This window comes from Lacerta agilis, chromosome 3 (assembly GCF_009819535.1).
Source record: "Lacerta agilis isolate rLacAgi1 chromosome 3, rLacAgi1.pri, whole genome shotgun sequence".
In the NCBI taxonomy this organism is placed as follows: domain Eukaryota; kingdom Metazoa; phylum Chordata; class Lepidosauria; order Squamata; family Lacertidae; genus Lacerta; species Lacerta agilis.
This window is the reverse complement of record NC_046314.1, coordinates 57,053,614-57,069,708: the sequence shown is the minus strand read 5'-3', so window position 1 is coordinate 57,069,708 and position 16,095 is coordinate 57,053,614. Positions and strand designations below refer to the sequence as shown.

The following is a 16,095-nucleotide window of genomic DNA, read 5'->3' as shown; positions in this document are numbered from 1 at the left end:
CCCATAACACATCTGTAAATATGTGGCTTTTATTTTGTGGCAAGACTGAAAGTTCCATTGCAATATAAACAGAATATAAATGCTAGAGATTATTTTGTATATGAGCTTGTTCTTTCACAGATAGATAATAAAGCACTGAATAAAATTATGTCAACATAATTGAGAAAGTTTGTATTCTCAGTGTAATGCAGCGAGAATGAAGTATGGCGCTGATATACAAAACCTATGTGCCTTTACTACAGCTTTATTGAGGGAAAGTAAAGCAGTGTTAAACTCCACAAATTCAAGTAAAAGTATCAAAAATGTATTTTGATCAAAACACTATCTTTCAAAGTCAATTTAATCCATATTAAAGATATGTGAACTAATAATGGTAATGGAATATTCTCTGCAAACTGCTATTCACGGCAATTGTGGAATAAAAGCAACGTTCATTTTGTTTTAAAAACTTTGACCACAGGGTAAAATATCAAACATGAAAATTATGTAAGATTTCAATACTAGTAATTTTCTCACAGGTAGACAAAACCCCAGTCAATCCCTGAATCTTCATTGGAAAAGCAGCACTTCATACGCCAATGGTTTTTCAATGCATGACAATGAAATTGATGCAAAGGTAAGGAGATCATCAGATTTTAAAAAGCAGACAATGGAAGTTTGCATGTAGACACATTTTACCAATCACATTTCCCTACCAATGATTCAACGGCCTCAAGGTAAGAGAAAAAGAACGTTAAAACAACATACCATGCAACCATAAAGCCAAAAGCTGTCCTCCAGCTCCTTTATAGCAGATTTTGGGAGTGTCTAATGACAGCCAGAAAGTCAAACTAATGGCCAAAAGCCCACTGGGACGAACACTGAGAATTCTAATACTTCAAGTATGTACATACACACCAGACCTCTCCACGTGGAAGTGGTTTCCGAGCAAAACATAACCCCGGTACATTGCACCTAAATGAAGATCACGATACTCCCTGAGATCAGGAAAGTTCCTTCGCCCCCACCCACCCCCCGTCAGCACCACACGAACAATCAAAGCAGTAGCTGCTTTGTGTACTTTTAAGCCTACGTGCACACACTCGGTTTTTCTGAAAGAGAGCGAAACAAACAAGCAAAAAGCCGCTTGAGCTCTGTACCTTTCTAAAAATCTATCTGCATTTTACGTCTGCGCCAGCCTGAACAGCAACTACTGTATATCTTAAAAAAAAACCAAACCCAACTGCGATGTTGCTTTAAAAAAAAGAACGTAAGACGGAGGCTGGGAAGTCCCAGGCTCTTCAACGGAGCAGAGTAATATATTCCAGATCCAAGCTTTACAATCCAAGTCCAGGGGAATGAAAAACAGTTTATAGTCGTTCCCAAAAAGCTGGCATCAATTCCCACCGTTCGCAGAGCGACTTTCTTAATTCTACAACCTCCATGCGTGCAAGTTCCATTTGCTGGCAAGTTGCACAACACCAGTCCTCGCATCGAAACTTTTAAGAGACTTTTTTTGCGGTCAAGAAAGGAGGGGGGGAGAACCCTACTCTAACCCGCACCCGAACCGTGCCTCTCTCTCTCTCTCTCTCTCTCTCTCTCCCCCGAGCTGAAACACCACACCGCCCTGGCTCGGGTCGAGCAGCTCGCCCAGGGGGACCCGGAGCGAAGGCGAGCCTTTGAAACAGAAACCCGGAAAGCGACGGCGACGAGCAGCGCAGCGAGATCAAAAGCGGCCGCCTGATTTCCCTTACCGGTATGTCACGTTTGTTATAATGGCATAAGAAGCCGAGGAAGGAAACCCGAGACAGAATAGCCCCGGAAGTGGGGATTCAGGAGAGAGAACGAAGCAAAAAGTTTTGCGGTTGTTTTTCCCTGGACGCCCCTCGATTTCCTCTCGCCCCCCGTTACGGGGCAAATAACGAGGCGAGGTGACCTGGAGGGAGGCAAGAGATTTGAGGGGGGGGGGGAACCAAGTCCCTGCCGAGTCCAACCACCGCTTGCAAGAGCGTCGCCGTCGTCCCCCTCTCGGCAAAATGTCGCGTGTTTCCGCCGTGCACACAAACACACGCCCCGCCCGCCCACTCTGCGCCTGGACCTCGTCCCGTGACGCGAAGGGCAAAATGGGTTTCGGTAGCTCCGCGGACGCGGAACGGACCCTTCCCCCCCCCCCGCGGCAGTCAAGGCGCCGTCGGGCCTCGTCAGCAGCTGAGCTGGGGGCTCCTGGGCATGTTTGCCTCCGGAGGAGGACCAGGAGACTCGCTTGTGGGGGCTGTTTTAAAGGAAAGCAGCGTTAGATAAGGGGCGGCGGTGTTGGGGGGGGGAAGAGGGATGTCCCCCACATACACCAGGGAAGACCCCCTAGGGAAGCAAATGGAAGAAACTGGGGGGGGGGGAGAAAAGAGGCGCACTCACCTTCTCCTGCCACTACTTTTATTCCCGCGGTCGCCGCTCCGCCTTTATTGATTCGCTGTTTCCAAGTCGAAGCAAAAAAATTAAAAAGGGTGGGGTTGGGGGCACCCCTTCCAAAGTTGTGCTCCCTCCCTCCACCACCACTGTCTTTCTTCAAGTAGTTAAGGAAGAAGGGGGAAAGTAAAACTGAGGAAAACAAAAGAGAGCAGCTTTCCGTGAGGAGAATTGGAAACTAAAACACGCACCCAGGCGCGCGCGTGAGGGGAGTTGGGAGGAGGCGCGGGGGGGGGGGAGGAAGCGCGCCACGTTGCCCAACTTTCTGGATGCTTTCTTGTTTTTGCACTTGTGGAGGGAGCCGTGGCAAGTTTTGTGGTGGCGCGCTCGGTCGCGGGATAACGTCGCTGCGTGCGTTTATTTATGTGTGTGCGTGTGTGAAGCAGGAAGGGGAGAAGCATGTTTACAGCAGCCCCTCCTGGAGCGGCTGGTCCCTCTTGCCATTGGTTGTTTCCTCGCGCGGGGCATTGGCCTGGTGGCGCTACGTTGGCGGGAAGAGGCACGTGCACTTAGGGCCGTTGGCCTCGCCCCTCCCCCGCCGCCGAACCTGCTGCGCGCGCAAGTTTCCTGCTGCCCCGCCCTTCAGTTCCCCGCTGGTTCCGAAAAGGAGGGAAGGTGCGCTCAGCCTCCCTTAGGGATAGAGCCATTTTGCCCGAGAGGAAGGTGCTCGCCCAGCAATGGGGGAAAGCTTTCCTAGCCTCCACTTGCAATGATTTGAAAGCAAAAAACATGGCCTTCACATTCTGCTTTGGATCCCTCCCAGCCATCCACCCACCTCAGCTTCAGACAGGGCAGCCCACAGCCCTGAATCCCTGAAGCTGGGTTGACATAGATGGTGCATTGAGTGATGGTGAGGGACACTGGCGAATTTTTGTCAGGCAATATAAAATGGGGGTGGGCAGACCAGGCTTGTGGGATCTACTCTGGATTTTTTTTTTTTTACTAAAACTCCAGTATTTGCCAACTATAGCCTTGCCCTAAAGGCATACATATAGAATTGAATAATTGTTTCCAGTAGCACCAGATGGGTTTTGCAGCCCTTCCACACAAAGCAATCTGCGCTTCCTTTCCCCAAAGCTTTCTTCATTTCAGCAGTATTATTTAGGGCAGCAAGGGGTTCATTTTGTTGATGCTATTGTTAAACAGCTAGGAGTCAGAAATCTATTTGCCAGTCTAATGTTGATACCAGTAGATCCAGAGCTACCTTCTGCTCACCCTGCCATACAGAGCCTGCTGGATGTTTGGATTATGGCAAAGCATAGTGTAGGCTTACTTCGCTACATTCTGCAGTGCATGCCTCAGTCTTCTCTCATGTACTGCTTTTGCATTGCTTCAGCTGGAGATCAGGAGGCGGGACAACATTGTGGGTGTGTGGTTTCTGCCCCACTGCCATTTTAGAATTAGCAGACAGAGGAGTTGAATGGGAAAAGTGTGCTTGGATCCTAAGATGGCTAGACTATGACCTATTTATCTGTTCTTCAACTTGGGGTGCCATGGCTCCCATCATTTCCAGCCAGCTTATCCAGATAAGGGATGATGGAGTTGTACTCGAACAACAACTGAGGACCCAATGTTTAAAGAAACTGATGTACCGTAATTGATGAAGGGGTTTAAAAGTGCAACAAATAAATAATACAGACAAATCCAATGAGGAAAAATATATCAAGGATTATTAGCTATAATAGCTGCAAATGAAACCTCCATGTTGATTACAAACTGGGGACAAATGACAGGAATGGCTATCATCATATCAGTCTCACGGAGGGAACTGATTAACCTGTGAGGGAAACCACAAAAGTCTGAAAGTTTCCCCTCCCTTGATATAACCTTAGGCATCTGGTTTTGTGTCAGAGGCTTGTGTAGGATTCTACTTGTACAGGTGCACTTCTGTACAGGGTTCACACTACCAAGATAAGGCAGCTCACATCAGGTGGTGGATTTTAGGGTACCATTGAATAATTTCAAATTATTATTTACCATGTATGTTTAGTCATAAACTCAACCTCTTCAGTGGTGCTTAATCCCAGATAAGTATACACAGCATTGCAGCCGAAATTTCCTATTACAGTTTTGCAGCTTGGGGGAACGCAGGAACTATTTTAATTTTCTGCCTTAAGAACCAATATATCTTGGACTTTGCACTTTGTCTCAGCTTTGCACAACTATTTACAAAGGAAAAAGTTAATGGGTGGTTGTTTCTCTGTTGGGTTGTTTGTTGTTTGTTTTGTGTGTGTAGTATTACTTTGATGAGATGTTGGTTTTAAGTGTGTTACCAGAATAGGCTCGTTATGCTTGTTCTTCTGTGCTTGGTGTGAAACACCACTCATCCCCAAGACTATCAACTTTGGTCTGTTGTAACTTTCTTTACCTTACACATACAACCAAATACCACCTATATCACTGATAGGGTGTTTGCTCACACATCAATCACAGTTAATACTACACTAATAAACCCACCACTGGTGTGCCCAACGTGACTCCCCTGGCAATCAAAGTTGTTACTTCTTTGCCCAGTAATATTTTTAGAGCGCCAGTGAAGCAGAATGTGATCACAGTTGTGCAACCAAAATTCCTTATACCATTGCAGAAGATGCTGCAGAACAACCCTTGGCTCACTCGATTTTTCATTATTTGTGTCCTCTGATTCTGTGACTGTGACTAACTTTCTGGATTATAAAATGTAGCCATTTGTAATGGCTCTAAGTATACTAGCCTTTTTGTTAACGAACAGTTTTAATAGAACAGTGTCATCAAACTGCTTATTTATATTAGTTCTAATGAAGAACCAAAAACACAAAAGGTAATATATTGATCCAAATGGGAAACAGAGGATAACTGGTGGTGGTCCTTGTTGTTTCTCCTTTTCCTTTTGTTGCCTTTCAGGTCAGGCTTTTCAGGGTTTAATCAGAGATACCGGTAATAACAGGCCCAGAATGTGGCTGCCAAGGTTTTGGCAAGGCTAGGAAAGTAAGGTGTTCCATTTATTTTGATCCTTCACTAACTTCCTGGTTGCCAGTTAGTTTCTGGGCTCAGTTCAAGATGCTGGCTTTGACTTTCAGAACCCTACGCAGCCTGGGACTAGCCTGCCTTTTCTTCTACAGACCTGACAGAGGAGTCCATTTCATCCCAAACACCCTCCTCCATGTTCCCTTGCCAGCAAGTTGGCATGGGGAGGTGTGCTTTCTCAGTTCTGGCTGAGATTTGGAACACCAACTCTAGAGAGTAAACTATACTCGGAGTCAAGTGTGAATTTCATGCTCTTTATTCAGCTCATAGTAGCGAGGAATGAATGTTTCCCAAAAATGTCTGCTATAAATACATTACCGGTATTTACACAATGGGCCCCACGTGATTGGCTAATTCCGGAATACTCCTGTAGGCCAATCAGGTTGCGGATTCACTTCCACCTGGATCTGGATTGGGTGGCTCCTGCAGACCAATCAGACTGCTGCATTCTGGATCCTATTGTTCTAGGACCAATCAGACTGCTGTATTCTGACCTCATCACTGCCTGCCTTTGTGGTGGATAGTAAAGGTAAATGGACCCCTGACCGTTAGGTCCAGTCGCGGACGAATCTGGGATTGCGGCACACAGATTCCGGGTCATGTGGCTAGCATGACTAAGCCACTTCTGGCAAACCAGAGCAGCGCACGGAAACACCGTTTACCTTCCCGCCGGAAGGTACTTGCACTTTGATGTGCTTTTGAACTGCTAGGTTGGCAGGAGCAGGGACCGAGCAATGGGAGCTCACTCCGTCGCTGGGATTCGAACTGCCAGCCTTTGATCGGGCAAGCCCTAGGCTCGGTGGTTTATGCCACAGCGCCACCCGTGTTCCTGGTTTGGTGGATAGTGAAGACCAAATTATTCCAGCATGGTTCTAATGTGAGGTCAATTTAATAGAAGAATGGGGAAGAAAGGGGTGGAGAAAGCAAAAGAACCACCAAATTCAGAGCCCTGCCAGTCTTGCTGAGTCAGAGCAGCTGGACAGAAAACAAGTACAGTGGTACCTCTGGTTACGTACTTAATTCATCCCAGAGGTCCGTTCTTAACCTGAAATCGTTCTTAACCTGAAGCACCACTTTAGCTAATGGGGCCTCCCGCTACCGCTGTTCCACCACTGCCCAATTTCTGTACTCATCCTGAAGCAAAGTTATTAACCCAAGGTATATTTCTGCGTTAGCGGAGTCTGTAACCTGAAGCGTCTGTAACTCGAGGTACCACCGTATGCCAGTTTCAGTGTTGGTCAGCAAACCCAAAGCTGACAGCAGAGGAGTGAAACTATGGAGGATCCTGAGGCTGAAAAGCAGTGGCCCCTGCAAGGTTGATTACCAATGGGAAGAAATTATAGTCCTATGACCATGGGATTGCACCCTAAATATTGCTATTTAAATTATTCAGTGTTTTTTATTAGTAGCTATGTAAAATTGTGAGCTGACATATAGTTTCTATAGAAAATCATAATGGGGGGTAGTAATAAAATATATAAATAATAAAATGAGCACAGGCAATGTTAGGTGCTTCATAACACCTTCAACTCACTACTTAAAAAAAATATTGTCTGTCTCCAGCTTCAGCAAACTTTTAGAAGCCTTTGTAGGGTTACAGGAAAAGGGCCTCCGATGATATAACACTAGCAAAAAGGACAATTTGCACAGAACTATACAAAATTGATATGCACAATATATTGCAAGGAGACTGTGTGTCCAAGTGTCTCGTATGGACAGAGAAACCACATGGTGGGACCATTTACATATCCTGCTGCCACCTGAGTATTTATGCCTGTGTGATTCTTGCATGGAAATGTTACTGGAGCCAGAGGATAGCTGCTATCATGCTGTTGTGGTAATGTATGAATTAGCTCCAAGTCTGCTTCTCACTTGAATCAAGGGATAGAATGGCAACATGCCTGACCCCATTCCATCCAGATATAAGAAGCTTTGTACTTCCCACCTACCCATCTTGCATTATTTACCTAAGAACTTGAAATCCATTGTGAAAGCGTTTCTTTTTGACACAAAGTTTTTGCTTCCCTTGGGTTCCTGTCTCCATGATCCTAAATACACTGTGTGGCCCAGGGCAGTCCCAATCCATTCCTTTTCTTTTGACAAGATTCTTTGTAGGTCAAGAACAAGACATGTGCTGCGAGGCACACAATTACTTTATTTTGCCTTATTTATACTTTAGCAGGCTTTCTTTCATCTGAAAGCAAGTTCATCAATCTGTAGTAGAGATATACAGGGGATCTTGCCAGTGCTTCAGAGCCTCAGATTCTTACAAAGTAAAAGTGAATGGGGTTATTTTTACCATGGTTCTCAGATTTCAAGCTTTAAAGAGAGAGAGAGAAAGATATCTACCCTCTTCAGTAACTCAACATGTATAAGAGTTCAGCTGTGGATTCAGTGATAAGTTACCACAGACTAACGATTGTAAGTTCCAGCTATGCCTGCAGATTTAAAATAACACATATTTTATTTTTTGATTATAAGTTATTTAATTCACAGTTAAATATATATAAAAATTTTAATGCCTAAGCAAGGATGAAAAATATGATATTCTTAATCATGAATCTTCACAGTTTTTAATATTTACATAAATAGCAAGCTTTTTCCGAAGCAATGTAAGTTTTTGAAGAAATTGTTTAAGCAGGGTTTTTGTGTGTGTGTTAGATTTACTGTAATAGCCATTTCCACAGCTAGCTAATACCCCAATGTTGTCCCCAAATTCCACTCTCTGGCTTCTGGCACCTAAGGAAATAGGTTGGGGATGAAGCAAATGGAAAGTGCCACAAGTTCAAGGTTTGAAATGCTGTAGTGCCATTTAAAGAGGAAGAGCCAAAGGTCGTAGAACACCTGTTTTGCATGCAGAAAATCCCAGGTTCAATGTTTGGCATCGCCCAGTGGGGCTGGAAAAGACTTGTCTGAAGAGAACCACTGCCAATCAGTGCAAACCATACCGGGCTAGATAGACCAGTGGTCTGACCAGCAGCCCTCCTTTGTTGCAAGATGAAGCCAGCGCTTAGGACAACAGAATTTAAGGGATACATGAAGGCTGAAATTGATATCTGAATGTTGCAGCAATGTGGTTTGTTGTTTGTAAATGGTGGCCCTAGTATAATAGTTCAAGGTGCAAATACATGCCAAATTGTCCATTGTTATTGTTTCTTGTGGATAGAAAAATTGATACTGTTAATCAATCAGTACTTCTGATTTTACTGTCATTTGTGGCATTTTGCCAAAAGCAATCAGACCTTAATCCCGGTTATAAAGAGTTGATTTTATCAGGAAAGCAGTCAGATATGTTCCCTGTGAAATGGTATTCACCGCTAATTATGTTTTGTAAACAATATGTTTAGCTTCTAGCTCGGGGATTGACCTTAATCCTATTGCTAAATCTATACACTGCGTGCACGGGTCTCATTAAAATAGATGAATTTAATGTGTACATAATTGCATTTGTCAATTTTGTTTATTTTCAAACAGTTCAGTCTGCTGCTTCCTTCCACATATGAAATCTGTGGTGTGAATCTACAGCTCCCATACATACAAGCATTTTTCCACGAGCTTCAATGTTAGGAGTACTGCAACAACAAAATGAGGGAAGTGCCCCCATTTTTTTAGCGCCTTCTAAAGATTTGCTTCTTCTGAATGATTACATGAGATGCAGGGTAATATTCTTTTCCCAAGGTATTCAGGGTTCTCCATCACTCTTTCCACTTTCTTGGCTTCCCTGCCTCCTCAGCTCCTCTGCTTCACAAGCTACCTGTTACCCTGGCAGCATTTCAGAGCACTAATACCTACTGTATGCCTAGGCCCCTGCGAAGGAAAATACTATTTTGTATTTATACGTAGAAATAAAAATGTGCATATACATCCATTTGGATACTTAAGGGTTAACTTATTAAGCCTGACCTTCTCTGAAGATCAGATTGGTAGGGGGGAAATCATTGAAGATGTGAAGGTTGAAGGGTGACAGGTGGCCTGTGTGGAGTTGGGAATTAAATTGGGTATCCAGACACTATATTTGGGATCATATGCCTTTGAGAGTTTAGATCATGATGGATCTCTGTATGATAAGGAGGAAAAGTAAGATGTCCTAAGAAGAAAAAGGGAAGAGCTGCAACTCGTAACTTGAAGTTTTGTAACTGGTAACTTTTTTTTTTTTAAGAAAAGAATTTACTATGATAGAGACCGTTAGTTTTTCAGGGAAAGTGAATGGTTTTTTAACCCTGCATTTATAGGGGAAGAATACATTTGCCACATGCTCATTTGAGCACTCTGAATACTTGTTTATATTTATCATTATCACCCCCCAAAAAATAGCTTTTTAAAAATATAATTGTTATATCTAGCTCTTCAAAAGAAATAAATTGAGAGGAATTAATGTACATGTGTGCATCTGTGCCAAATTTACATTGCAAGAGGATTGTGATTTTCCAAGAAGGGTATAACTATTGGTGGCAATCAAAGAGCATGATGGCATTCTTCCCTTGATCCAATACAGGAAAGCACTTAAGTACTTCCTCAAATCCAGGAGACTACATTAGTACCGTGATTCCTACTGCTAGGCCCCATTTTACATTCCCCAGTAATCAGGACTCGGAAACAGTGGAAGGATATGGGAATACGGCACCTCATGTCATTCAGCAATTCGTCTGGATGACTAAAACCCTCTGGATAACTAAAAGCTCCCAAAGGCCTGCTTCCAAGCCAGTATTTATCAATTGGGAAGATGGTTTCAGTAATATAACTGCTAACAATCGGATCTGAAACAGCAGGGAGAAAAATGAGGTAGCTCTTTAGAGACCCCATTTGAGACATGGAGGATCCTCTTGAGAGAAGTAAGTGAATGTTAAATGTGGCGCAGCTGCTGACTTAACTTTCAGAGCAAACAGCGTGCCCTGGGGATTTTCTCATAAATATCAATGATGCAGGACAACCCAGCAATGAACGAAGGACATAAATTGTTATTGGAAAATGTTATATGAAAATGTATACCTATTTTATTTTCATTATTTATTTGCAGCACGTTATTGCCCAGCTGAAACGGTGGTTGGCACAAATGACGACTCAGTGAGTAACAACAACCTCTTCATGAAAGATTTTTCAATATATTAATATAAACAGGTGAAGGATGCAAACACAGATAATTTATTGAAAGGAGGTTCATTTGAAAACTGTGTATACATATACCAAGGCAACACACAAACCGTACATATTCTTTTCACTTGCATAATTAGTACATGACATGGCTGATAGATTGCTTCCCCCTCCCGTTATTACTCTAATTACTTTCACTTTCTGCTCGAGATGATGTTTCAAGTTTCAGTCCTAGCTACATGGGAGTAAGCCTGATTGAATCAGTTGGACTTGCTCCTGAGTAGATCTTGTTAGAATTGTCCTGTCAGTTACTTAGGGTGGTTCCCCCCCCATGTACTTTTGATGTAGTTTCCTTCTGTTGTATTTTAATTTCTATATGTTTGTATTTTCCGTTATTTATTTTATTTATTCTGTTTGTATATTGCCCACCTAACTTGGTTCTCTAGATACTCTACAGAAACATAGAAAATGAACAAATGCAGTTCAAACTTTTGCAAAGTAAAACACTGGGTGGTATTTGGTTCAGCTTCTTAGCACTGTGGCACTAGCTGAGAAATCTGCTCGTGAAAGAGGAGGGAGGCGGGTTTTGATAATTCCCCCTCTCCTCAGCAGCCTCCCAGCAAACCCAGGAAATCTGCCCTGTCCTTCTAGATTAGAACAGGTGTGCTTATTCTGAATGAATACATGAGATGCAGGCATCATCTGTGGATGCACACACAGCTTCTCTTTTACCAAGATGTTCGGGGTTCTCCATCACTATCTCCACCTGCTTGGCTTCCCTGCCTCCCTCAGCTCCTCTGCTTCACAAGCTACCTGTTGTCCTGGAAGCATTTCAGAGCACCATCATCTCCTATGCCTAGGCCCTTGTGAAGGAAAATACTTCTTTGTATTACCTAGAAATAACTCTGGTGCATGTAAATTCATTTGCGTAATTTGGAGAAGGTCAGGCTAGTAAATTAACCCCTAAGATCAAATGGTAGGTGGGGAAAATATTGAAGATGTGAGAGTCGAGGGACAATCCAAATAATGCATATTCAAGGTAATAATTAAACCATAAGTTTAATTCTCCCTGCTTAATGGCACCCAAATTTGTAGGTAGCCAGCTCACTTCCCTTAGTGCCATTCATATAGGTAATCAGTCTAAGAGATAATGATCAACTCTCCAAGCTTACCAGTATGTAACCTCTCAAAAACTGGTATTAATACTAAAGTGAACATCAACATAACTAGGAAATTTTCTTTTTCCTTTCCTCCTTCAATTATATCCAAATTATTCTGTGCAGTTATATTGTGTTTACAAGGTTGTTTCTTTCCTTTCTCCAAAGCACAACTTTGATCCATCTCATTGGACCTTGTTTTCCCAAGAAGCGAGATCTTTTAAAAAGTACTATTGGATGTATTAGAAGTCCTTGAAAGTATACAATGGTTTAGAGTCATCTATTTTTGATTAGTCTCATGATACTTCCCAGCCTCAATGAATGCATTTACTTTCTCTGAGAAGGATAGCAGAGATGGCTTTAAACCAAAAACTCAAGAGGTGAAACTACAACTAAAGCTATTCAACCTATCGTTTCCTTTCAGAGAGATCATTTCCTCTTGGCACCAAGCTCTTTGCTTTGTCGTTCAAACAAAAATGTTGTTTAACCACTGTGCACAGACTCAAACATAATGGATTATGGATTTTATGAAGCTTTCTACCTCTGCTAAGAAGGTTTCCTTCTTTTATACATGAAGTATTTTAACATTTGCACACCGAGACAGATGCACCAAAATGGTAAAGTACAAATGAATTGTTGGAACCATGCAAGTGATGTGCATCTGGCTTTGGGGGGGGGGCAGAACCAAATTCTCTTGTGCATGTATAAATATATATATTATTATTATTATTATTATATATTATATTCCCAGATAGGCTAATGATCCATCTCATGTTAATTCTGCACATGTAAGCAAGGTGTGTGAGATTTCTATAAACTATGTAACACTCATCCAAATCAGCAGTTCTTCCAATCATCCTTACTAGCACCCAAAGGCACTAGAATGGCAGTTTCTCCCCACAAAACAGCTGATACATTTCGCCCCCACTGTTCAGAAAGTACTGGGTTCACTCACAGCTGGATTGGGGCCAGACAGTATTGTGACAACAACATTACTAATGCATGTCACAGCTTTTCATCCTTCTATAAACCGTGGCAAAGCTTATCTACCGTGATATGCAGACATAATGCAAGTGTATATCAACTAATTATGCAACTGAATAATGAAATATCCTCATATAAAAATGAATACAGTTTCTCATCCGTATACAAACTAATTTTTCCCATTAGATTTCTGCACCCCTGCCCTTTCTACCTAACGTTCCTGATCCTAGCTACATTTACTTGGGGGAAGGGGAGCTAATTTAAAAGCCAACAGGGCTTAATTCCAAGAAAATGTTTTAATTCTGAATCTTTAGTGTAGTCTGTGCGTGTCATCTGAGAAGCAAGTTTCACCAAGTTAAATGGGGCTTATGCCCAGATGTGTGAGACCGCAACCTTAGTATTAAAGGGTGTGTGCAGGAATACAAATGAGAGATTACCATAGAATTCTATAGTCTTCCATATGAGAAGCTGTGTGGCATAGAGGCCAGATTGCTGGACTTGAACTGGTGAGGCACATTCAATACCGCAATGAGCCACAAAGCTGAAATTGGCCCAGTCACTGTCTCTCACCCTAACCTACCTCACAGGGTTGTTGTGTGCATGAAATGGATTGGTGGGTGAGGTACTTGGAGGAAGGGTGGAATGAAAATAGAATACATTTTAAAAATTATAAATTCACTACGTCAGAAATAATGAAAGGGCCATAACTGTACAGTACTGCTGACCCTGTAATTGTCCAATGGGAAAATATACAGTGGAACCTTGCAGTAGCACCTTAGAGACCAACTAAGTTTGTTCTTGGTATGAGCTTTCGTGTGCATGCACACTTCATCATGAAAGCTCATACCAAGAACAAACTTAGTTGGTCTCTTAAGGTGCTACTGGAAGGAATTTTTTTATTTTTTATTTTGTTTTGACTATGGCATACCAAACTATGGCAAACCTACCTGTAAGTGGAACCTTGGTTCTTGAACTTAATCCATTCCAGAAAACCATTTGATTCCCGAAACCATTTGAAAACCAAGGCACCGTTTCCGATTGGCTGCAGGAGCTTCCTGCACTCTAGCGGAAGCCATGTTGGATGTTCAGCTTCCGAAAAATGTTCGAAAACCGGACACTTAATTCCTGGTTTTCGGTGTTCAGGAGCCAATTTGTTCGTCAACTAAGCCGTTGGAGAACAAGGTACCACTGTATGTATACCAGTTTAGAATAATTTTGTTGAGTGAAACAAGTCATTTGAGGTTCTGCTGAAATATAAATATCCAGATGGATAATTTTTGTTTTGTTTTTAAAAGTATGTGAACAGAAATCGCTGCTGAAGGCTCTATTGTAGTTTAAACACTAGCATTGTATATCGAGAGCAGTCTGTCTAATAGGAAAACCTGTTAAAATATTTTCCCACCACACGACTCTCCAGCCAGGAACAATTTTGAACAATGGCTTTACTTTTTTAGTAATGACAGTCTGAGCAGCTCCATTGTTCAAAACTTGTCCCACAGATATCTAATTTTTAGTAGGATCAAACGTGCCATTAGCCCATATTAAGGTTTTTATCCAGAAAATTTCTCTCGTACTTTACAGACTTAAGGAAACTATGTCACCATATGTGGAGCCTGATGACACTTTCTAACTCCCGTATTATGGAAATGTATAAATGTTGTCACAGCAGCCTGATCCGTGACAGATTTGTACTGCCGCAGGGTGTTTATGGAGCATGAAGTTAAGGAGTCTGTTTTAACTCATCAGAAAGTGAGCTTAATGAATAGGCTTAAAGCCTCATCTCTTTGCTGCTGTTTTATTGTTTGTTAAATTGACTGAACTCATTCATGGTACTCAGCATAACATTGCTATTCTCACTTACACTAGTAGCGAAAATTGTGGAAACCTTTAGGAAAAGTTGTATTTCTAAGGTTTGATTGATGGCTCATAACATCCGTCTTTGTAAGAAGAATGGCATAAAATGATACCTTGAAACTATATATCATTAGAAAGATCATTTAATGCAGAATATAATGCAGCCAACTGTGTTGAATTACAGTACCTTTATTTACCAAAAGTTACAGCCAAATAACCAGAAAAGAAAGCACACCTACTTATGTAACAAGAAGTGGATTTCCTTAGGTCCAAATTGAACAAGGACAAACAGAATGAAAAGAGGTGAGTGGCCACCTAGAAAGTGATGTAATAGCCCTGACCTGAATTCAATCGAAAAGTTATGAAATACGCTTTATCGTGGTTTTCTGTGCATTTGTGTAATGGATTTGTTTGGGGTTTTTGCCTTATTTATATGCTATTGTGTTTTTGATATACGTACCCAGAATAGAAATATTAAATCAAACAAATCAAACCAGGACACTTTCAGTGTCACTACCTTCCAGTGGCAGTGCAAAAAAAAAAATGTTTAGGAGGCACAGGAAAAACAAAGGGAATTTCAGGAGGAGGGCTTTTCCACATTAGATTTCTGAAAGTAAACATATATTTCACTGTAATGCTCCCATCTTAAAACATATTTTCTCTGAAGCTAGTGCTAATTATTTTGATGGAGTTACCATTCAAGTATGCATACTTGGGACTGTGGCCTTATTTTAACTTAGTTTATGATTTCTATAATTTGTGAAGTATCCTTCCTGTAGATAACCCCAGGGGTTTGGCAATTGGCAATTTATCAAGGAAGATTAGGGCCAGATTAGCCTCCGTTCTATCACCTCCATCCCACAAAAATACGAAACATTCATTCTATTTGATAAAGCAAAAAAACCTTTCCCTCTGGAGACTTCTGAGTTTACTAAGTGAAGCCAGCCATTGCAGACAAAGCATCATCGTTTAGCTGTCTGGAAGCAGGGGAAGCAACCTATATACACTGCAGGAGTCAGATGCACAGAAGAAGTACATCCATTAGCCTACCAGAAGTGCTGGCGCAGACATAATGCTGGCTGGCTCCCTGCAAACTGTGGTTTGCAAATCAGAATCCAGTCTCAGGAACAGACACTCCTCGTCATACCTGTATATGTCCCTCCCTCCCTCTGTTTGTTTCCACAGTTTAGCACTGCATCTGCAGCAACACTAAACAGCTTCCCTCTTAACCAAGGTTTGCAAGTCTACTGCAAAATCTGGCTTTAAATCCTGGCTGAGACGGGAATCAAGTTAATGGACATAATGTGTTGATAAAACTGAAGTGTGATTAAAGCTGACGGAGAATCAAACGAGAATTTGCAGCGACTGTGAGGGGACAGGGAAAAGGGGGAGCATGCTTTCACATGACTCAGTTCCAGTTTGCAAGTCACCACCTTCACAGAACCATTGCCATATCTCCAGGGAACTTTGTGTTGCTGTTTGCACAACTTTGAGCACTAGTCCTAAGAGAGAACCACATGGATATGTCCAGAGATAAGGATGCTTTGCACTCTAACCC

The 16,095-nt window shown here is 42.2% G+C and overlaps 1 protein-coding gene across 11 annotated transcripts in view; it reads right to left on the bottom strand.

Annotated features, from left to right (window-relative positions):
* Nucleotides 1–1,974, bottom strand: part of EYA4 (EYA transcriptional coactivator and phosphatase 4) — a 105,073-nt gene extending 103,099 nt beyond the window's left edge. For 4 of the 11 annotated variants that reach the window (XR_004426232.1, XM_033143811.1, XM_033143810.1 and 1 more), the window contains exon 1: nucleotides 1,734–1,971. The gene's annotated coding sequence lies outside the window, so the exon portion shown is untranslated. Of the gene's footprint in view, nucleotides 1–1,733 lie in introns of all 11 variants that reach the window. The other 7 variants (XM_033143801.1, XM_033143805.1, XM_033143806.1 and 4 more) reach the window with 3 other exon arrangements.
* Nucleotides 1,975–16,095: the final 14,121 nt, after the last annotated feature.